Raw genomic sequence first — 21,856 nt, 5'->3', positions numbered from 1 at the left:
AGACATCTACGGTAAATTATGTTGTGTTCTCATTTTTTCTATTTTATATTGGAGCATATACAGTTTCTAATCTTTCTTTTCTCTTGGAGCATATTGGAGCATATACAGTTTGATAAGGGAAAGGTAATTATGTGCTTTTAAAGTAATTAAATATCAAGGCATTCTTGTAAATTATTTATGCTAATGAAATTTAATTACATTATTTATTGTACATGGCTGTTGGATACAATTGTTCAATTGAGTATTGTCTTTGATGTTACAAGAATGTCATATCAGTCATCAAACAAAGTCTACCGACCTCAGTTGGTCAACAAGGCAAAAGACAAAGTCTACTAAGCTCAGAAGGTTAGCAAAGAAGGTTTATATTGTCTACAGAGTGTTCTTAGGCTTTAACTTGTGTAGATAGTTATTACTAAGCTTTCAATGTTAGGAAAGGAAATTTAGTTGTTACCGAGCTCACTTGGTCCTCAAAGGAAAATAGTGCAAGAAATAGTTCTTACTGAGCTCTCATGGACAGTGAAGGAAATTTAGTTCTTACCAAGTTAACTGAGCAGCCAAAGGATTTTGCAAATTTTGCAATGTTAACCGAGTTAAGATGGTTAACTCGGTTAACCTTTTGGAATAGCAGAACGAGGCTACAAAGCATTATTGTTAATAACATAAAATAGAGAAAGAAAGATAGGAAAGATAAGAGAAAGAAAGTTGTTAGAAGGGGAGAAAGTGAACCAAAGCAGTCACAAGTACCCAAATTGGAGGACAATAAGAATCTAGCTAATATGCAAAGTAGTATGGATGATAAGGAACAAACAGTTTTATTTGAAGTCTCAGGAAAACATGGAAGACATATAGTTGAAAAAAACACTAAGCTACAGTGGGTAGAACCATCTCGAGCAAGGTCAACTCCAGATAAAGAGTCTCCAAAGTAGCTTACCAAATTCTGGTAGACTCCATCTCCAAAAAGAGATTTATCAAAAATCAGGGTCAGAACAGATGTATCAGAAGCATGCAAATCAAAGGATATTCACATTCAAGAATTTCTAGATTTTTTGAATCAAAAAGTGGACAAGAAAGAAATGTTAGAAATAGATTTGCTCAAAAAGGAAGAGTTAGACTACATAAAGAAGCTTTCAGATGAACTAAGCTAGGTGTTTGATTTGAACAGTGAAGATAATGAACACATGGCTGAAAAAGAAGAACTCTTACAGAAAGTATTATAGCCGGGAGGAGACAATTATACTTTTACAGATCTGAGAAGGGATTTATCTTCATTTGAAGAAGAAAACAAGTCAACAAAGAACACTCCAATAGACAAGAGAAGCTATGAGGATGAAAATAAAATGACAAGGGCACATCTGTGTTTAGTAGAGTAATTACTTCTAGAGGTAGAAATAGATGAAAGGGAGAATGAGGAAAGTAATAAAGATGAAACAATTAAGAGTGCATAGGAAAATTAGGATAAGCTAGGTATAAAAAATAATCTTGAAGGAGTCAAATTTCCTAATTGTGGTAAAATAATTGGAAAAAGAGGTAGAAAATCACTTAAAGAACTCAGAGAAGTTGATGGTAAAGCTCGAGAATAGCAAAAAATCAGTCAACTATTTAACAAAGGGAAGAGGAAGAGCCTTCCCACGGAACCATAAAGATCACTACATGGAATGTTAGGGGCCTTAAAGCCCCTAACAAGAAAAGCATTTTAAAACAAAATTAAAATAAGTTTGAATCAGACATTATTTTATTACAAGAAACCGAGTTAAACAAGACAGAGGAAATTAATTTAGGTAAAATACTGGGTAATTGGAGTTGTAGCATGTTTTAATCTGTAGGAGCATCTAGGGGCTTAGGGTTTATATATATAATAAATATTTTATTCTTAAATATTAAATATTATAAATATTATTATTTATAATAATTAGTATTTTATTAATAGATTAGTAATTATTTTATTAATTATTTAATATAAGTTATTAATAAATAATCAATTATTATCATTAATAATTTAATTGATTATTGTTGAATTTTAATAATATTTAACTTGAATATTTCAAAGAATTAAAATATATTTGGAAAGTAAATTTGATAATTGATTTTAGGAAAATAATTATTTTAATAAACTTGGGTTTTGCTTGACTATTAAGTTTTCAAAATTTCCCTAAATTTAGTTAGATATATTATCATCGAAGAATAATTAGCTTAGTGGATTAGTTAGTAGTGTGAAATCAAATATCAAGTTAATTCTTTTTAATATTTATGGGCCTATAAGTAATTTAGAGAAAAAATAAGTATGGAAAGAAATTACCTATTATATGGAAACTTTCCAAAACATTAGAATAATCTTAGGAGGAGATTTCAACACAATATTAAATATGAATGAGAAAATTGGGGGAGTTCAACAGATCTCCCAATCCATGAAGGATTTCAAAGAATGATGTGAAGGTCAGAATTTAATTGACGTTCCTTGTAGTAATGGGATTCATACATGGAATAACAAATAGAAGGATTTTGCGTATATCACAGAGAAATTAGATAAGTTTCTTATCAAAGGAGATTTAGAAGTAAATAATCTAAATATTTAGTCTTCGATTCATCCGATTGTTGGATCGGATCATTTACCTATCATATTGGAGCTAATTAAACCCCACAAACCCAGTAGAAATTCATTTGAATGCAAAAAGATGTGGCTTTTGGACTCTAGTTTCTTAGGAAATATCAGAGAATGGTGGTCTCAAGGTAATTTTGCAGGTTCTAAAAGGTTTATTTTCATTTCTAAAATGAAGATGCTCAAAGAAAATATTTATTTAAATTAATAAAAATAATAGAGGCCTTGGTCGTTTACCGATCAAATTTTTTTTTTGAGAAATTAATAAAATAAAAGAATTAAATTTAAAATATTTAATTAAAGTTCTAATTTTGGCATAATTATATTTATTTAATTTATTTAGGATTTTTATTTTTATAATAAACCCTAAATATTATTATTAGTTAAATTAATAAATATATTATTAAAGACATCTTGTGATTTAATAAAAGAGAGAAAGAATAAATTAAATTAAATTTATTTTAATTAAAATTCAAAAAGCGTGCACATGAAATTAAAATAATTAAAATAATAAAGAAAAAGGTTTCGTGTGATTGCAAAATTGAAAGATTAAGAGGGAGAAAGCTCTTTATTAAGAAATTAGAGCTCATTTCTCCACACATAGGTTTGGAGGAGCAAATTTTTGAGAAAGAGAGGTTTCAAGAGAACCAAGATTTCTTGTGAGCTCTAAGCATCCTTCTGTTAAGCATCAGATCGACATAGGATCTTGTTGAGTTTTGTGCAATAATCTCCTTTCAAAATTCCTCTGTCTTCTTCGTGTTTGTATGGATATGTCTTTTGAATTTAATTCAAGTTGAAACCCTTGTGTTAAAATTTATTGTTCTTTGAAAATGTTGGAGAATGAATTTGAGATTAGAAACCCTTGTCTAAGATATTTGGGTATTCATAATTTGATTGTTTGGATTCAGGATGAGGTTTGAAAAAAAATACAAGAAAGTTGATTGACAAATTCAATAAGTTTATATTTGTTTTCTTATTTGATCTATTATGGAAAGTTGTTTTAAAAAGAGAATTATATAATTGCCAAAGTAATTGATAAATACTGCAATAATTATATTTTATATATTTTTAAGAATAAAATTTGTACTGGTTGGAATGGCGTCTTTTATTTTGTTTTGTTTTAAATAATTTTTAATTTTTTAAAATATTAAATAAAAGGGAGGTGGGGCCAAGAACCCCCCTCCCCTACTCCTCTCCTACAATTGCAGTGCTACCAACAGACTTTTAAAGCCAGTCACACTGCATACTCTACTGCCATAGTAGAAGGTACTGCCTATGATAGTACCCTACTATTGCTTCAGCAGAGCTACCACGACAACAAGCCTATGGGCTACAAAATAAACAAAGGTAAGATGTTATTTTTTAAGTCATTGTTTCAAAAAAATTATTATTATTTTTTAAATATTTAACATTTGATATTGGTATATATATATATATATATATATATATATATATATATATATTATTGTTAAATATTAAATATTATAAATATTATTATTTATAATAATTAGTATTTTATTAATAGATTAGTAATTATTTTATTAATTATTTAATATAAATTATTAATAAAAAAACAATTATTATCAATAATAATTTAATTGATTATTGTTGAATTTTAATAATATTTAAATTGAATATTTCAAAGAATTAAAATATATTTGGAAAGTAAATTTGATAATTGATTTTAGGAAAATAATTATTTTAATAAACTTGGGTTTTGCTTGACTATTCAATTTTCAAAATTTCCCTAAATACTAGGGAAATTTTTATGTCTTTTGAAAATTCAAAAATCTTAGTATTTATGACCCTTGAAAAAAAAAAAAAACTTGTAACCCAATAGTGAAAATTGAACTTTATGTTTTCAAACCTAATGAATTATGAAAGCTACATTTGTTATGTACATTATGTGATGTGTGGTTTACTAGTGTTGGGTTGTGGTTTAGTATGTTGACCAATCAGGATGTTTACTAGAGGCCTGGGAAGTTTTTTTCTGTGATGATGTTATGTATATTTTGCTCATGATCTTTTATATACCTAACTATGGTGACGTATTAACATAATTCTATGATTATTATTTTTTTGATCAGTTTCTTGTTAATGCTTGCCAGTTGCTTATATAGAACTAAAGTGTGTGGTGTGATTTTTCTAGTGTAACCCTTGATTTTTGATCAATTATCTTTTGATGCTTTCCATTCGCTCATATAGGACTAAGGTGATTATTGTGATTTATCTATACATTTTATCTAGTTGCTTGCATAGGACTAAGGTGAAAATTGTAATTTTATGAGTTGTACTTTTTATAATCTTAGGGAGGTAATCTATGGGTACCTTGGGAAGTGTCTTACAATGGAGGTCGGAGCCCTAAAGAGGTTTTCTCAGTAACCCATTGTAAGTTGTTTTAATAAGTGATAACATTTCATTGAATGAGATTAAAATTAATTAATAAGAGTCAATGTTTTTCCTCGCCAATAACTTGAGTGCTAGTATAGGCTAGGATGGGAGTAGAGAGGATGCTTGGTTGCAACCTTGCCTTGTTAGTATGCCTTATTTGTAAAAAAAGATACTAATGCCATATAGAGACACTAGGGAGCTAGAGTCTAGAGAGACTACTAGGGTAACCTTAGAGTTTTCTCAAGCAATGCCACTTGCCCACTTACATAGTAGATTTCCTATGTGTCTTTGTTGCCTTTGGGTCTAGATGTTATTTGTGTCTTGGTACCCTTTGAGATAGATTTCTATCAGGTGTTTCCTTGACATAAATGTTGCTTATGAGTTATGGATTGATATTCATTTGGGACTTGAGATTATCTCATCAGCATGGTGCGAGTGGGCCATTTAAGTTCCAGGAGGTTGAGTGGTAGTGTTTCTTATACCATTGAGGTCTGAGAGCTGGATGTCATTGTTGGATGTACTTGCATAGTTGATTCCTTTCATTATAATCTTGTATTTCTAATGGATGGTTATATTCTATTTGTACCATATTCTATTTCTAATAGATGGTTATAATTCTTCACATCTAAAGTATTATTAGATTTCATTATTTACTTTGGACTTCAGATGTCATCTTTAGTGCTGACATCTATGAAGAGTATATGTATTTTATAAATTTTGATAGAAAAAGGTAGCAAATTTTGTGTTGACGTCAATATGGAGTTCTGTCCATGGAGATTGTGATTTTATGAATAGGAATTATACCATTTTAAGTGTTATCAAACAATTTGATGGAGCTCTTTAGTATCAAAATTTCTTTGCTCTTGAATAATTTGAGAAATGGTTATTCACGAGTTTGAGATTTATTACTTCATAGTTAAACTCAAAGATGTTTACTCTTTTAAGGGTAGCAAGGAATCTTGATTAAGCCTAACTCAAGTTAGGATTTATTTATTAAAGTAAAGCTATTTTCTAAAAGATGTACATATTTTATATCACCAACAAGTTTTGTGAAGACTTATGTAGGGAAGTTTTGTAAAGACTTATGCATGGTCTCTTGATAAGGCGAAGTATTTTTTTGAGGTGTGTTATATATTCTTAGGAACAATATAATAATTGGGTCAATGTTACCATACTATATACTATTTCATTTGAAGTTTTCCATTACCATACATATATTATTGTTTAACAATATAATTGATAAAGAATGTTTTCTAACTTGTAATTTCTAATTATTCCTATATAGTATACAAATATACATCAAAAGTTCAAGGTATCAAGCCTTTATCAAACATTCACTTCTCTTTACACAACTACAAAAAATAAATACTTATTTGTTTTTTATATTGTGTCTTTTTCAAAAGAGAAAATAATAAATTTGAAGAGGTTTGATACAAGAAAAAATGTTTCTATTTTTGAGTTACTATTTTTTTCCTTTTTGTGTAGAAATCTCAAATACATTCTTGGTGAATTGAAAATTACACATTTATTTTCTTTCATAACCTAAATATAGAAAGAAAATAAGAAGAATGGCTATAAATGAGATGTATTATTAATGATATCAATGAATATAATCAAATTTTTATATACTAAGCATAAATACATTCAAATATGTACTTTTTGTTTTCAAAATCTATGATTATGTTTCAATAGAAATTAGAGAGTAAAATTCTCTCTCTCTCTCTCTCTCTCTCTCTCTCTCTCTCTCTCTCTCTCTCTCTCTCTCTCTCTCTCTCTCTCTCTCTCTCTCTCTCTGTTTGTGTGTGTGTGTGTGTGTGTACACACACACACACACAAAATAAGGGTCATACCTTGAACTATAATTAAAATAAAACTTAATAAAAATGTAAGATATTGCAATATATTAACATGACAAGGATATGGCATAAATATATATCAAATGAACATATTCCTATCTTCAAAATAAATTACCTCAAGCCTTTAATAAATTGTATATTGAAACCAAAATATAGACAATAAAATAAATTGAAGCATATTTGTAGCATAAAAAAAACGTGAGATTCATATGTCATGGTCAAAATGAGGAACAATAGTTGGGAATAAATATTTTAATACATGAAAAAAAACTAATACACTGAAATAACCTAGAGATTTAGTATCCTCTATCACTTGATTATAGAGAATTTATAAATCTTTTTATAGTTGAAAAAGTAGTTCATAATCATCGTACCCCATAAATTATTAATATTAAATGATGATGGGATCAATGAGAATTTTTTTGACATGATTCCTCATATCTTTACTAGAAATGCTAAATCCATCTCTCTCTTTGTAGAAAAGTAGAGCACACCTTAATGTGTCATAGGAAATATCCATGATGCATGTTGGGATCTTATTATGTTTGAAAAGCTCCATGTTCAATTCTTTCATATGTCCATCTAACATAGAGTTGATGGACTTCAATGCATCTTCCTCACTAGATTCTGAGTGATCTCTCATATAACATGCTATGGATGAAGCAATTTCTCCTCGAGCTGCCTCGGCCTTCAAAAATTGTTTAGTTTAGTTTTCATTATGATAATGATTAGATCTTCATTAAAAAAATAACTTTATAGTTTCTCTATAAATAAAAATACTATATTTTGATTGGTACAATATGACATACCTTGAATGTTCGAATATCACCTCTTAATCCAATAGCCAGTCCCAAAAGATCATTGAACCTTGATGGATAATTAATTTTTTGAAGATCGTCTTCTAAAATTTTATCTACTGTTAATAGTGCTTCCAATGTAGCTGTACAAGAGCCTGCACTCTCTACTCTATTTTTTAAGTATGTACTTAAATTTGGTATATGTCTAGTAGAAAGCCACTTAGCTTCTTTCCACATAGAATCTAAATAGCCATCCCACTGCAATAAAATGTAATTTATTTAAAATCCAACCATATAAATTAATCTTAATAATTGAGTACATTAACCTAATCAATACTAACCTGATTTTCAAAATAACCATATTAAGGAAAATGTATGCACTCTTTTAAAAAATCTTTTGATATACTCTATTATAAAGAAATGTGCATTGTAATTAAATATGAAATACGTAGTGAGTTGAACTTAACAAACATATAAGAAATATGTGAGTGTCATTACTAGATGAATGGAAGAAATGGAAAATAGAGAAGTAAACAAAAAATTTATTTTAATTAATCTTGAAATAAATTTAAATAAATCAATTTTGGTAATAATTGATATTTAAAAAATAGTACCCATATTTTATATATAGTGTATTCAATAGTTTTATTCTGATTTTCTTGAAAATAAAATGAAAAATATACACCTTGAAAAGAAAGTAGTATTATAAACAAATAAAATTTTGAAGGAATTGATGACAAGCATCTAATATAAAGAGTATTTATTTATACTGCATTTCGAGCATGGTGGAGAGTGTCTCTATCTTGAATCTTTTGTGCCTCGTGTACACTTTCATTAATTGCATCATAAAGTGCATGGTATGCAATTTTCATATATTTTGGAAGGTGATCTACAGGAGGGGAATCCCACCTAAACCAAATGTCAATACTTTATATTAATAATATTTTATAAAATAAAAGAATTTAAACAAATAGTTCATAAATAAATTCATACCTGTTAAAGGTGTCACCGAAAAGTTCAAGTTCATCAAGTGTTCCATACATATCATAAATATCATCTATAACCGTTCCAAGGGTACAGAATTTTGCAAAGGCAATTCTAAAAGCTGAATATTTAGGTTCAGCTGTAATTGCACATGCCGAAAAGATATATTCCACATGTCTATGTCTACAAAACTCCAATGTATATAATTTTGACTCCTTCCACCATCTAAACATGATAAACACAAATAAATTTCATAAATGAAAGATATAAATAAAATAGTCCACCAACTACATAAAAATACAATGTAAAATTATAAAATAAAATAAAAATATTTTATAAGCATAGAAAAAAGTAATCTTACAAATTTATAAACATTATTTTGTAGATATATATGCATATCCTAATTCAAATATTCAATTCAAGATGAAAGATTCAAACAACCCTATACTAATAAAATGATTAAGTGTTATCAATTTTGAAAGTAGTTTAAATATCTTTCAAACAACTTACCTATTGATCATTTGAAGTTCCTCTCGATACAATGATTGCATAATATTAAAATCCAATTTAGCTAGATATAAAATCTTCTAATTATCTTCGTTCCTAAAAATTAGTCATTGAAAGTAAAAATATGTAAGAATATTACTCTAGGTCTGTTCGGTTGCAGGAATAGAAATACAGGAATTGGAATTGTTATTCTGAAATAGTTATTCTGGAATAGAAAATGGGGATACATGTTCCTATTGTTATTCAAAATTAAAAATAGTTTAGTTACTTGAGCCATGAGCTATTTTCTCCATATATATCCATATAATTCCTTGCTTCCAATCTTGGCAAATTGGTGTGCCAACCATACTCTAAGTTATGTGACATCTGCGCACGATAGTGTTTGCATTAGAGTTTAAACAAAATAACTTTACGATATTTCCTACATTCTAACATTCTAACAGAAACAAGCATCATTATAACGGAAAATATAGCATCTTTTCTTTTTCAATGACCACCAGCATCATTACTACCTCTTGTAGAAGATTGGCACTAGAAGTGGGAGTCTTTTGCAGGATTTGGTTTAAGTACATAGTAGAAAAGTCTTTAGCTTCGTCCATTATGTTCTCCTCTGGGAACGCAATCAATGAAACTTGAAACAAGATTACTATACTCTTTATCTCCTCCTCTGATTGAGTGGGGCAACGAAAGAACTTTCCATCTTTTTCTTTGAACTTTTCTAACACATCTGCCATTGCATCATATCTACTTAAAATAATAATAGTAATAAAACACATTAAGTTGTATTGTGATGTGGAAATAAAGTCGTATAGTTTCAACCAGAAACAAAAAATAGTTTCATATAATAAAGTAGAGCAAAGCCTTTCATATAATAAAGTATAGTAAAGCCTATCATACCTGCAGAAACGGGATATCTGTGTAGTCGAAGGATTCGGAGTCCCAAAGCTGTGGTATTCAAATGTTTACTGCTGATGTCGTTCCAAAACCTGCAACTCAAATAACTCTCAGTTGCAATCATACACATGACATGCCAACCACCTTAATCATCATTTAAACCATACAATCTTTGTTTATAACATTCTATCAGTCTTAAACATTACACATGTAAAGGGGAAAAATTAAATTTCGAAAAAGTTTATTGTTTTATTTTAAAAATCAATCACTAGTGTGTGATTTTTACAGTATAACTATAAACATAATCAAGTGTTTCTGCTATTTCCTTCTGAAAGTGTCGTCCTATTCCGAGGCGTTCAACTTTATCTACCATTTTAAGGCGTTTCAGAAAACTTTGTGAAGAAGAATCTGAAGCACCCAATGCATTGAACATGTCTTTGACCTCCCCGACAAGTCTATCGGCACGTTCACGATATTCAGTAGCCTGAAAAATTACATACAAAACAAATACAAATAGATAGTTACATTGTAATTCATATTATCATGTTAGAAAAAAGAAAGGAATAACAAAGCATGGGATAAATATGGTGTGAAAGAAGATTACATCGTACGGCAGTTTAGGGAGGGATTGTATGAAATCATCGTCCCACAAGTTTCCATGATGATTTCCCGTACGCCTAGTGACATTTTCGTGAACAGTTCTAGTGCTGGCCATGGCCTTATTCATTATTGGATTCCTCAGACCTTTTGTTTCTAATGTTGGGAATGATTTGGGAGAAGTGTTTACGAGATGGGTGGGCTTAGATTTCAAGCACAAGCTCAAGCCAGGGAAGAGACAGACATCAGAGCCTTCGCAGAGTGTAGGCTTAAATTTCTAATGGTGATTTTGCAGGGGTATTTCCTGGCCTTTTGTAGACAAAAAGATATATTAATGAATTATACTTCTTGTGAGAGGTACATACACTAGAATTAAAAAATGAAATACTGGTACACCTATCACAAATTTTTGACTCAATGAAACAAGTAGCTAATTTTTATACGCATTTATTTGACTTGACAAGACTTGTATGTTATTCTGTCTACCTTGATTTCCCACGATTTCGAATAATGAACATGTTTGAAATATCTTAGTAATAAATCACATGGGAAAGGTATGCCGGCCTACTTTGACTTTGATTTCACACAATTTGGACTAATGAAATTGTTTGAAATATCTTAGTAATCAATCACATGGGAGAGGTATCGGGACCTAATAAATTAAGACAATATATTAATATGCAGTCACGTGGCAGAATTAAAATATATTTTTTAATTAATTATTAGTTCTTATCTTTGGCAACTAGCCAATGGAATCATTAGATTTCATATTATTAGTCCTTGCCTATTATTAGTCCCTCCCTATATGCCTATATAAAAGGGAACTAATGTTCTCATTAGACCTCCTCATATTAACTGGCATGGCAAACAAAATTCATAATCCTAATGTTTGAATGATAATATTTTTAAAATCAATTTCTGAAACACAATTCCATTTTTCTTATTGGTTGAAGATATTTTTATGGCTGTTATTTTTATTTTAGAATCATAAATATTAGAAGAAAATGGTACACAAGAATTCATTGTATTGTCAGAATAATTGGATGTCATTTACTCTCCAGAGTTTGATTTATAAAAAAGCACAAATCACAAATCACTGATGACCTGTGCATGCACTCAAGCTCGCCAAGCTGGTTGAATGTGACATGACCGTATTTATTTGGTGTTGATATCAATGGAGTTCATTTCTTCCATACACTCTAGAATCATGTCAACATTCACTGCATGGTCTCATTAAAATGACTGGTCTAGTGAGTGGGAACTTGCTCAAGTGGTGGGATGTTGACGTTGACAGGTCATCACTCATATAGCCAAAAATAACTCCTCGATGTTACTACAAACCCCTGAACTATAATTAAAATAAAACATAATAAAAATGTAAGATATTGCAATATATTAACATGACAAGGATATGGCATAAATCTATATCAAATGGACATATTCCTATCTTCAAAATAAATTACCTCAAGCCTTTAATAAATTGTATATTGAAACCAAATTATAGACAATAAAATAAATTGAAGGATATTTGTAGCATAACAGAAACGTGAGATTCATATGTCATGGTCAAAATGAGGAACAATAGTAAGGAATAAATTTTTTTAATACATGAAAACAAACTTATACAATGAAATAACCTAGAGATTTATTATCCTCTATCACTTGATTATAGAGAATTTATAAATCTTTTTATACTTGAAAAAGTAGTTCATAATCATAGTACCCCATAAATTATTAATATTACATGATGATGGGATCAATGAGAATTTTTTTGACATGATTCCTCATATCTTTACTAGAAATGCTAAATCCATCTCTCTCTTTGAAGAAAAGTAGAGCACACCTTAACGTGTCATAGGAAATATCCATGATGCATGTTGGGATCTGGTTATGTTTGAAAAGCTCCATGTTCAATTCTTTCATATGTCCATCTAACATAGAGTTGATGGACTTCAATGCATCTTCCTCACTAGATTCGGAGTGATCTCTCATATAACATGCTATGGATGCAGCAATTTCTCCTCGAGCGTCCTTGGCCTTCAAAAATTATTTAGTTTAGTTTTCATTATGATAATGATTAAATATTCATAAAAAAATAACTTTATGATTAAATGCTTGGTGAAGCCTTGGCCAACTGTGTACTTCATTGACAAATTTTGACTAAACTACATTGAGCATTTTTGACCAAGGAAATAGGTGATGAGAGATAGCGGGGCTAGCCCAACGAATGATGATGTGATACCTGACATGATTACTAAGTTTGACCAATTTTGACCAAGGAAATAGGTGATGAGAGATAGCAGGGCCAGCCCAATGAATGATGATGTGACACATAGCATGATTACTGAGGCAGGTGACATGGTAGAATTGGCACATGGCAAGATATTTCTTTTTCACCGATGACATAGTAGGTAGTTAGGTGGCACGTGACAAGGTGACATTACGACACATGGTTAAGCGAGTCCAGAGAAGATGTGATGAGATTTTATTGTGTCGCAAGAGATCAATGGTTGTTGCTTTGTTGCATCTGAAAGTTGCATGGATGTTAACCATAGTGACAAAGTGAACCAATCAAAATGTCACATGTGTTCGCAAGCCATACGGTGTGGTGGAAAAATTAACAGCCAATCAAAGAGCACCATGTGCTACTAGTGTGGTAATTCGCCTAGGAGATGCTGACTAGATATATGACTCAGTGCTAATAAGAATCTAATGGGCAAATAGAATGATAACACATGTTACATGAGAAGAGTTGAATGTGGTTTGACTATTATTTGTTTGAAGGTATAGTTTGCTATATTTCAAATTGAATAACAATATACTTCATCAATGTGAGTATTTCAAGAACTCAAAATATGGGCACTATTAATTGAGGTGGGTACCTCAAGGAAAAAGAAAGCTTCTATTGGTTGTAAATTGCATTCTTCCAAACTTGTGGACACTTTTAAATGGGTATGCTTTTTAAGATAGCTTTGACTATGTTAAAAAATAAAATATTTTAAACTTAGCATAATGATCTTTTTTTTAATAAAGATTTATAGTATTATACTTTCATCATAAATAACTCTCTTGTTAACCTCTTGCATTGGTCAAGAGTCCTCTCATATGTCAACATGTCTAAAACTTGGTTGGTTGTGGCCTTTATATGTTCAAGTATGGTTGTCAGGTGGATCTACAACTTAAAATATAACATTATAATTCATAGAAAAATAAATTTATAACATATAATCAAGAATTTGAACTACAACTTACCTCTGTTGACTCCTCCTCTGGATATAATAGTTGTTTGAGAAAAGATACAAAACTCTGACATCCAACCTCCAATGGACTAGGTGTTTCCTATGAGATACAAAACCCTAGTTGTTAATATCATTAAAATTAGTTTTGAATTTCTTTATTAAAACAATAGATAAATGATACTTATATCTACGATGGGCCACTCATTGCGAATGGAAATTCCTGAGGGTCTGCGATGCCGAATCTTCCTAGACTCATCACTAGTAACGATGCCATGTGTTGGAATTATGAATGAAGTAACTGATGGGGGTGGGTGAATCAGTTACCCAAAAAACAAATCATGATCCCTTAGATGTCTTAAATAACTAGTTATTGTAGTAACTCAATAAACACATCAAAAAAATGTTGTAACTTGGTAACTTAACTTGTTACTAATCTTTAGCATTCATTATTATTAGCATGCATGCAAAAGTAAATAACATGAGCACAAGAGGCACCAGATTTAACGTGGAAACCCAATATGGGAAAAACCACCAAGTAACTAGCTACCAATTTTCACTCTTCTAAAGTGAGCCCTGTTAGGAGCCAACCCTATTAAAGGTTACAATACACACTGTTAAGTGTGACCCTGTTAGAGGATTTAATCACCCTATTAGGAGTGGCCTTGCTAGAGGTCTTTAGAACAATTCAACTAAACTGTCACCTTGTTAGAGGATTTACAAAATGGCTATTAAACCAACTCTGTTAAGAGATTTGAGATCACTGCTATAGTGGTTAGAAAGTAACAATGAATTGACTTGAATAAGATGTAACTTAATTTTCTGATTACAGACCTATATTCTACACCATCAGATCCTCCTCGATCAAATATAGCTTTGTTTCTTCCTAGTGATCTTTGATCATTCTTCAACATTCACTTTCACAATAATCAATCCTCCTTCACATTCATATGACATCAAATCCATCACGCACTTAGAATTCACAACTTGACCTCTTATATATACCATTCAGATTATCAAGTCAGCTCATTCACATATTAAATTTACCAATAAACCATACATCAGTCGGCTACAAATATTACATTAAACAAATAAATTTTATTTCACAAAACAATGAAATCCAACATTGACCGACCCTGCTCAGTAAGTATTACTTCCAGAAACAATTTTCCCGAGTTAACCATCTTAACTCGGTTAATATTGCAAAATTTGCAAAATCCTTTGGCTACTCAGTTAACTTGGTAAGAACTAAATTTCCTTCACTGTCCATGAGAGCTCAGTAAGAACTATTTCCTACACTATTTTCCTTTGAGGACCAAGTGAGCTCGGTAATAACTAAATTTCCTTTGCTAACCTTGAAAGCTCAGTAATAACTATCTACACAAGTTAAAGCCTAAGAACACTCCGTAGACAATATAAACCTTCTTTGCTAACCTTCTGAGCTTAGTAGACTTTGTCTTTTTCCTTGCTGACCAACTGAGGTCGGTACACTCTGTTTGATGACTGATATGACATTCTTGTAACATCAAAGACAATACTCAATTGAACAATTGTATCCAACAGCCATGTACAATAAATAATGTAATTAAATTTCATTAGCATAAATAATTTACAAGAATGCCTTGATATTTAATTACTTTAAAAGCACATAATTACCTTTCCCTTATCACACTGTATATGCTCCAATATGCTCCAAGAGAAAAGAAAGATTAGAAACTGTATATGCTCCAATATAAAATAGAAAAAATGAGAACACAACATAATTTACTGTAGATGTCTCAAGGCCAAATTAAATAGCCAAGAGCACGACATTACCAACCTACTTGAGCTCCTCCTTAGTCATCACCTAAACATGAACGGATATCACATACATGTATAAGTCAGTATGGGTTAAAATTACTCTATTATAAAGATTAATTTTAAATAACATATGCGATAAAAAAATGTATACATGTACTAACACAAAAGGATTTCATGTCTCTACATGCCCCTCCTCTCTCACGTCAGGGTGTGTAGACTCTGTACGCGTGTCTGGTGGATCATCCTCCTGAAATACAAACTGATACTCAGAAAGATCACCTATGGGATCCAAATAAATATTATTGCACATTATGCAAGTATGGGTCACATAAACATGTGGTAAGCTCCCTAATGATGAACTTGCCGCAGCATCATCAACAGAGGGAGGCAACAATGACCTAGCTTGGGATATCAAAAGGCTACTCAATCTATGGATGGCTCTAATAGTTTGAGAGCTAGTCTTTGCAATGATATAAAGATGCTGCATTGGAGGAGGGGGGGAGACATCAGTAGGGGGGACAAGTGTTAGCTTTCTTCCACTGGGCAAAGGGTCTATCCAGAGGAGCTCCTCCTCCTACACCCATGTTGGGCCTCATGTTCCATGAGGTGTAACACAAATTGGACATACAATTTTCTACAAAAATAAAATGGCACCTCTAAATTGTTGTGTGGAGGTTTTTCAATTTAACCATCCACCAATGATTCCAAAAATTTGGATGCATAGCCTGATTTGTGCACCATTTAATTGATAATTTTGGCTTTTTGTGATCTACTATCTTATTAGTTTTTGGGTTTGCAAATATGTTAACTATATCATCTTTAATTATGTTTAGGGTTGCAACCTCATCATAGTCTAACCCATCATCAAACATGGCATGACTTTTCTTACACCAGTGAAGAGGAACATTTTGTTCATTGGTAAGTGTTTAACATGGATAACATGGCAGCGAATGCATGTATACTATTATATGTGGTTTTCAAAACCCTTAACTCAATGAGATTTTCTTCTATCAAATATTTAATTCGTGGAGGGTTTTGAGAAGGTAGGGGATCATTTGGTGGAGGATTTTGAGGGGTAATGGATCATTTGACAGAGGGTTTTGAGGAACATTTTATCTTAGCTCAGTGTCATCATTTGGCTTAGCCATACCTATTAAATTACAAAACAACATTTCTATTAAAAAAAAGTAATTTTCTACAATTTCTATTTAAACTGCCTAATTTATATTAAAATTCATTCAAAATAATAAAGAATACAAAAGAATGTTACTTATGTTGTATATCCATTCCTATATCTGATACTCAAAATGGAAACAATATAAACCAAACTCAAACACAAATGCATTATTTTCTCTCAAGCTTTTTTTTTTTTCCTTTTAAAAAAAAAAAAAAAATTCCATGTCGTAGGTTTAAGGTATCTAATCTCATATTGGATACCTACTATTATATTGGATACCTAATATGATATTACATACCCGATAATGGATCAGATACCCAATAAGGCTTGGCCCAACCTTTTTTCCTTAGTATCAGGATGGGTGGAAAAAAGTTAAAGCAAATTCCAAAATTCTTTTAGACATTTTCATACTCCACTTTTTTCACATCGCAACTTTTTAGCACACCATGATCCTACACATACTAAGATATTCAATAATACATAAATATTTAATTACATCATATCACAGCTATTACTTAGTGGGGTCCACACTTTCCCAGTGTCCTCTTAATGCTCAATCGAATCATCCCTTCTTACCCCATACTTATAATCCCTACCCCTAGTTTACCTTTCATGTTGGATTGTTGGATTCTTTAAGGCCATTTTTATGGTTAGTGATACTTGGTTACAAGATTTGATTAGATGTTATTTCATACTCAGTTTATATATTTATTGATGTTAGTATATAGTGATTTTTAGTTATAATTAAATCATATTAAGAGAATATAAAATGATTTAATTTAACAAAAAATTATAAATAAAACTTAGTATTTAATTATATTTAATTAATTGAGAAATTAATCAAGAAAATTCTATAAAAAAAATATATTTAAAAATTGAATGAAAATATAAATAAAAATGGCGAGTAGACACAAAAAAGCTAAAATTGTGAATTGGGCAAAGTGTGCAAATTTTGTTAGAACTCATTCAAACAGACTTTCAAAACAAACCAAATATAGGCATGTGCATTCATATAGACAAAATACCCAAGGTTTTCGAAGCTCTAATATGTAGAGAAGGATGGAGGATTCCAGTTATGCAGGTAAATCGGCAGTTAAAACTTCAAAAAAATTTGGACCATTGGCATATTTATAGAATGGAAGGGACAGTAATTGAACCCAATGTCCGTTTCAAGATTCATCTACTAAATTTAGGGGCATCTCATCACCTAGGTCACATTCTTCATCTAGCTTAGATAAGCAAATATTTGGGTTCAATTCTACAAGATACGCTAGCCAGAATTTGAATCTTTTATATCTGAGAAAAAAGGGTTTCACATTCTATCCATATGTAGTTGCTCCATCTCATTCACAGATTCTCCCTCCATTGCGTTCTCGTACTATCTACATCCCACCACATCACAAGGAGACTCTAACTTTTCAACCTATGCTCCCTGAAGATTTTCATCAACCTTTTACAAATAATGAAGACATGGTTCTCATTATCAGCATTCAAGATAGTGAAGAATGTTGGGGAGAATGCCAACAGGTAGGTTTATTCACCTTTTGGAATAGCCCCAAAGTGCAGATGCATAATCTAATTCACTGGGTGGAGGAATTCTATGGCTTCTAGTTAAGTATATCTCATTAATGTAAAAAATTAATCTTTATTCATTGTTGTGATGAGATGGTGAAAAAATAATTTCTTAGTGTTTTTGAATGTATGTTTAAAGGTCATGCTTTAAATTTTTTTGACTGGATTCCTAATTGTAGAGAGGATAATCTAGATTTAACTATTCCAACATGGTTTGTGATTACTTCATTACCTCCAGAATTAAATCAAATAGGTATTTTAAAAAGAATTCGAAAATCATTAGGTAGGTTGATTCATTTAGATGCGTCATTTGAAAGATGTAACAATGTTAAACTCCTAATCAAATGTCAAGTTAACAATACACATCTTAAACCTATAAAAGTTATCACAAATAGATCAACATACAATTTAAAATTTTAGAAATATGAGGGTAAGATCTCGGAAATAATTAGGCTTGATGATGAAAGGAAATCTTTCTTCAATATGTTACCTAGAACTTTAGATCTCAATAGTTCTTTATCTATGATCAGAATGAGGCATCTGACGATGTTGTAGGAAGAACATGAAATTGAGGAATGTAACATAAGAGATTCTTTAGATACTTCTAAAGTAGAAGCAGAAAAGGGTAACATTTATTCATGCCAAAAGAAAGGTAGACAACAAGATAGATTTAATATTTCTCCAAAGAGTAAAAATTGGAGTCATCAGTCAAACGTGATTAACTCAATAGTAAAGTGCAAGACAAAATTATCTCCGTTGAAAGTACCTAGATAGGATAATAATCTTTTTTTTAAGGAAGTTTCTCCTAAAGAAAGCAGCAGAATGAGGCTACAAAGCATTATTGTTAATAACATAAAATAGAGAAAGAAAGATAGGAAAGATAAGAGAAAGAAAGTAGTTAGAAGGGGAGAAAGTGAACCAAAGCAGTCATAAGTACCCAAATTGGAGGACAATAAGAATCTAGCTAATATGCAAAGTAGTATGGATGATAAGGAACAAACAGTTTTATTTGAAGCCTCGGGAAAACATGGAAGACATATAGTTGAAAAAAACACTAAGCTACAGTGGGTAGAACCATCTCGAGCAAGGTCAACTCCAGATAAAGAGTCTCCAAAGTAGCTTACCAAATTTTGGTAGACTCCATCTCCAAAAAGAGATTTATCAAAAATAAGGGTCAGAACAGATGTATCAGAAGCATGCAAATCAAAGGATATTCACATTCAAGAATTTCTAGATTTTTTGAATCAGAAAGTGGACAAGAAAGAAATGTTAGAAATAGATTTGCTCAAAAAGGAAGAGTTAGACTACATAGAGAAGCTTTCAGATGAACTAAGCTAGGTGTTTGATTTGAACAGTGAAGATAATGAACACATGGCTGAAAAAGAAGAACTCTTACAGAAAGTATTATAGCCGGGAGGAGACAATTATACTTTTACAGATCTGAGAAGGGATTTATCTTCATTTGAAGAAGAAAACAAGTCAACAAAGAACACACCAATAGACAAGAGAAGCTATGAGGATGAAAATAAAATGACAAGGGCACATCTGTGTTTAGTAGAGTAATTACTTCTAGAGGTAGAAATAGATGAAAAGGAGAATGAGGAAAGTAATAAAGATGAAACAATTAAGAGTGCATAGGAAAATTAGGATCAGCTAGGTATAAAAAATAATCTTGAAGGAGTCAAATTTCCTAATTGTGGTAAAATGATAGGAAAAAGAGGTAGAAAATCACTTAAAGAACTCAGAGAAGTTGATGTTAAAGCTCGAGAATAGCAAAAAATCAGTCAACTATTTAACAAAGGGAAGAGGAAGAGCCTTCCCACGGAACCATAAAGATCACTACATGGAATGTTAGGGGCCTTAAAGCCCCTAACAAGAAAAGCATTTTAAAACAAAATTTAAATAAGTTTGAATCAGACATTATTTTATTACAAGAAACCAAGTTAAACAAGACAGAGGAAATTAATTTAGGTAAAATACTGGGTAATTGGAGTTGTAGCATGTTTTAATCTGTAGGAGCATCTAGGGGCTTAGGGTTTATATATATAATAAATATTTTATTCTTAAATATTAAATATTATTATTTATAATAATTAGTATTTTATTAATAGATTAGTAATTATTTTATTAATTATTTAATATAAGTTATTAATAAATAATCAATTATTATCATTAATAATTTAATTGATTATTGTTGAATTTTAATAATATTTAACTTGAATATTTCAAAGAATTAAAATATATTTGGAAAGTAAATTTGATAATTGATTTTAGGAAAATAATTATTTTAATAAACTTGGGTTTTGCTTGACTATTCAGTTTTCAAAATTTCCCTAAATTTAGTTAGATATATTATCATCGAAGAATAATTAGCTTAGTGGATTAGTTAGTAGTGTGAAATCAAATATCAAGTTAGTTCTTTTTAATATTTATGGGCCTATAAGTCATTTAGAGAAAAATAAGTATGGAAAGAAATTAGCTATTATATGGAAACTTTCCAAAACATTAGAATAATCTTAGGAGGAGATTTCAACACAATATTAAATATGAATGATAAAATTGGGGGAGTTCAACAGATCTCCCAATCCATGAAGGATTTCAAAGAATGATGTGAAGGTCAGAATTTAATTGACGTTCCTTGTAGTAATGGGATTCATACATGGAATAACAAATAGAAGGGTTTTGCGTATATCACAGAGAAACTAGATAAGTTTCTTATCAAAGGAGATTTAGAAGTAAATAATCTAAATATTTAGTCTTCGATTCATCCGATTGTTGGATCGGATCATTTACCTATCATATTGGAGCTAATTAAACCCCACAAACCCAGTAGAAATTCATTTGAATGCAAAAAGATGTGGCTTTTGGACTCTAGTTTCTTAGGAAATATCAGAGAATGGTGGTCTCAAGGTAATTTTGCAGGTTCTAAAAGGTTTATTTTCATTTCTAAAATGAAGATGCTCAAAGAAAATATTTATTTAAATTAATAAAAATAATAGAGGCCTTGGTCGTTTACTGATCAAATTTTTTTTTTGAGAAATTAATAAAATAAAAGAATTAAATTTAAAATATTTAATTAAAGTTCTAATTTTGGCATAATTATATTTATTTAATTTATTTAGGATTTTTATTTTTATAATAAACCCTAAATATTATTATTAGTTAAATTAATAAATACATTATTAAAGACATCTTGTGATTTAATAAAAGAGAGAAAGAATAAATTAAATTAAATTTATTTTAATTAAAATTCAAAAAGCGTGCACATGAAATTAAAATAATTAAAATAATAAAGAAAAAGGTTTCGTGTGATTGCAAAATTGAAAGATTAAGAGGGAGAAAGCTCTTTATTAAGAAATTAGAGCTCATTTCTCCACACATAGGTTTGGAGGAGCAAATTTTTGAGAAAGAGAGGTTTCAAGAGAACCAAGATTTCTTGTGAGCTCTGA

The 21,856-nt window shown here is 30.4% G+C and overlaps 1 pseudogene; it reads right to left on the bottom strand.

The window, feature by feature from the left end:
* Positions 1 to 7,086: 7,086 nt before the first annotated feature.
* Positions 7,087 to 10,868, bottom strand: LOC149577203 (alpha pinene synthase, chloroplastic-like; annotated as a pseudogene).
* Positions 10,869 to 21,856: the final 10,988 nt, after the last annotated feature.

Source organism: Cupressus sempervirens, chromosome 1, assembly GCF_028749045.1.
Source record: "Cupressus sempervirens isolate cs-2001-9-10 chromosome 1, ASM2874904v1, whole genome shotgun sequence".
In the NCBI taxonomy this organism is placed as follows: Eukaryota; Viridiplantae; Streptophyta; class Pinopsida; order Cupressales; family Cupressaceae; genus Cupressus; species Cupressus sempervirens.
Note: the sequence above shows the minus strand (reverse complement) of the source record. Positions and strands in the feature narration are given on the sequence as shown.